The following is a 3,272-nucleotide window of genomic DNA, read 5'->3' as shown; positions in this document are numbered from 1 at the left end:
TCCCAGTGCTGTGCTTTAACCCGCTGCGCCACCAGGGAGGGCCTCTTTTTTTTTTTTTAAGATTTATTTATTTATTCATACAGAACTGGGGTGCAAGCCAGAGGTGAGGGGTGGTGAGAGGCTTCACCAGAGACAGAGGGGGAAGCAGAGCAGGAAGATGGACAAAGTGTACTGCCGAGGGGAGCAGTAGGCAGGTCAGGAGAGGTCTGCTGCGCCATGTGGATCACCTACTGGGGCGGGGATCGAACTTGCACTGAGGCAGCTGCGACCAGCTTGCAGTGTTGTGTCCAAACCAGATGCACACGAGGGAGGGCCATTTATCATTCATGAGTGTCATTTTAGGGCTATCTTAATCCTTTCTTGACTTAGACCTTATCTTCTATTTTGTTAACTTAGAACTTATCTTGGTCAGGGGGAAAAAAAGAACCAGATCATAAATAGGCAGGTCAAAACAAGTAATGTGTTGGTTACTGGACTTCCCAGTGTTATAAACCATCAAGGGTTTTTCACCTCTGCCCAACAGTTTTACTCCAGATGTCCTGTTTTCCTCCTTCCTAAATGCTATCAACAGTCTTCTTTCCAAACTTTCTGTTTTCTTTATCTATCTTTCAGCCGAAGGTATAATGCAAAACAGGACCGAGTCCGAGATCTTCATGGCTACCTATAAGTCCTGGAAGGTAATCTTTGGGGGTGGGGGTGTTGGGGGGGTATGTGTGTGTCAATAAGTATCCCTTTTAAAACAAACTACTAATTGTTGAAAATAAACCAAGAAGAAAATGAGTGACAGAGTAAAGAAAAATGCTTGGATAAATAAAAGAAACTAGAATAGAGTGCTTTTGGGTCTTCGAACAGGACCTCCTTGTTTGGTAGGAAAGAGAATTTGATAAAGACATAGCTGAAGCAAATAAATACCAAGTATGGGCTGGACTGATGGCCACCACCCAGTGTCTGATTACGCTCCAGCAGGTTTTTTTTATTCCACCTTATTCTAGTATCGAGTCACATCTCCCTGTGGGCAGCGCCCGCGTTCTGCAAGGAGAGTCCCTAAGTGACTCTCAAACCCAGCTTGACTGGGGCAGTACTCCCACCCTACATGTTTGTGTTCACTTAGGGGGTATCTGGCATCTCTGGGTGGCAGACTCTTGTGCCTTAAGAGTCCTACCCCTCAGAACTGCAGGAAAACAAAGGAGGTAAAAATAAAAGAGGAAAGGGACAACTGGAAAACGTCTCACAACAGAAGTGAGGGGAGGAAAACGACATAGCTCTTTAAAGGAACAGAGAATAAACTGTTTGCTAAATAAAAATACGTATCTGTGAGCTGTTTGCTTATCTTGGTATGACTGTCCACCTCCCTGACTGTAAAGATCCTGATTATTTTTAAAACCCACTAAAAATGCTGTTTCTTCTACAAAGCACTGACTCAACTCCCCTAGCCCAAATTCTTCCTGGTTTCTGTGTCCAGGAGTGATTTCCCCTCCTTGATAGTACAGACACACTCTGACAGTATTAGGGACAAGTCTCCACAGCTCCTGGAGTACAGGGCATCTTGTTCATCATTGCAATAAATAAATGTAATATAGTGGCTGTGAGACAGGAGACTTACAGAATGTTCAAATAAAGATTAAATGAGTAAACACATTTATGACTTGTGACCAGACAGAGAAAAAAGATATTAGATGGAAGATTCAGGAAGTCTCCTGTTTTTGCAACTGACAGAAAGTGGGTCCTCTGAGACAGTGTAAGCCAAACGCTAATAAAATGCCATAAAACAGGACCAGGAACATAAGCTATATGAAAACAACCCACATTAATTTTGTTTAGGATGAAGGGGCTTTCATTGGTTCATTGGTCAAGAGTAAAATGATAGTTACTCTGATGAGCTTGCAAAGAAAATAAGGAAGAAGGATAAATTTAGATAACCACTTACCCTGAGCAAGTCAATAAGACTGCATCCCTCAGCACTACCAGTCTATAATTCTCTTCTCACTGTGTTCAGGCCAATAGTTTGAGTGCAGTCCTTATATTCTTCTCTTTTGGAAGAGTTCTTGGTAATATCTGGGTCGTCTTCCTAAAATACACAAAAGAGGCATCAGTGAAATTAATAAAATCTTGTTTTTGCCTAATAAGGTTATTTCCAGGAGAGAAAAAAGATAAAAATTAACCCTGAAAGTGCAAACCATAAGAAGGAATTGAATTGGAATGCTAAAAGGAAACACAATAAAACAGAGTTGAAGAATGACTCTGACAGGACCTTCAGTTGCTCTGCCAGAGCCAAAGAGAGAGGCAATGACATCAAAGATAGGTCAGCAGACATGACCTAAATGGAAACAGAAAAATGTAAGTAAACAACAACAATGTAGAACATCCAAGAGGAGAGAGCATGCTTTCTGTTCATGTATGATTAGAATCCCAAAGGAGAAGACAGAGTATAGGTGGAAGAAATATTTGAAGACTCATTATGACTAAGAAATTTCCAAAATTAATGACAAATATCAAACTATCCATCCAAGAATTTCAGAGAATACTAAGAAGGACAAAGATAAAAAGAACAAAACCCCACACCTACAAGTATTGTGTTCTAGCATCTGGAAATGAAAGGCAAAATATAAAAACCTGTAGACAGCCAAAGGAAAAACAGACTCATTAGAGATCCAGGGGCAAAGATCACAGTCCTGGAAGATTTCCTACAGCAGACCATATAAGCCAGAAGAAGATGATGGAGTTACATCTTCACTAAGTTAGTATTTCTTAAAAACTAAGAAAATGTGGGCCCTCCCTGGTGGCGCAGCGGGTTAAAGCACAGCACTGAGAATCTGAAGCCACTTCCGCATGAGTTCGATTCCCGCCTGCCCCGGAGGTGACCACATGGCGTGGCAGACCTCTCCTGACCCACCCGCTGCTCCCCTCAGCAGTGTACTTCCTCGATCTGCCTGTTCTGTTCCCCTCTCCGTCTCTGGTGAAGCCTCTCACCGCCCATGAGCCTCTGGCCTGTACCCCATTTCTGTATGCACAAATAAATAAATCTTTAAAAAAAAAAAAAACTAAGAAAATGTATTGCCTTGATCAACACTGCTGCATATGTGGGTGCCAGACAAAAACTCGGGTCTACCCCACAATACACAGTGAAAAAATATAGTCTAGGAAATGGAACAAATGAAGATAAATCCAGTTTTTAATTAAAAAATCTAATTGCTTTAGAAGAGAACTGTATAAAGAAAAATAGGACAGCATTTTGTTCACAGTATGTGTATAATAAAATGTATGAAAATAAT

General features: G+C 41.3%; 1 protein-coding gene across 1 annotated transcript in view; it reads right to left on the bottom strand.

The window, feature by feature from the left end:
- The window catches only part of SLC26A2 (solute carrier family 26 (anion exchanger), member 2), a 10,914-nt gene extending 8,852 nt beyond the window's left edge, over window positions 1-2,062 (bottom strand). Inside the window, exon 1 of the mRNA XM_004686880.2 lies at window positions 1,928-2,062. The gene's annotated coding sequence lies outside the window, so the exon portion shown is untranslated. The remainder of the gene's footprint in view (window positions 1-1,927) is intronic.
- Between the last annotated feature and the right edge of the window lie 1,210 nt (window positions 2,063-3,272).

The sequence above is a fragment of the Condylura cristata genome, unplaced genomic scaffold (assembly GCF_000260355.1).
Source record: "Condylura cristata isolate star-nosed mole 26May11 unplaced genomic scaffold, ConCri1.0 scaffold00021, whole genome shotgun sequence".
Taxonomy (NCBI): Eukaryota; Metazoa; Chordata; class Mammalia; order Eulipotyphla; family Talpidae; genus Condylura; species Condylura cristata.
Note: the sequence above shows the minus strand (reverse complement) of the source record. Positions and strands in the feature narration are given on the sequence as shown.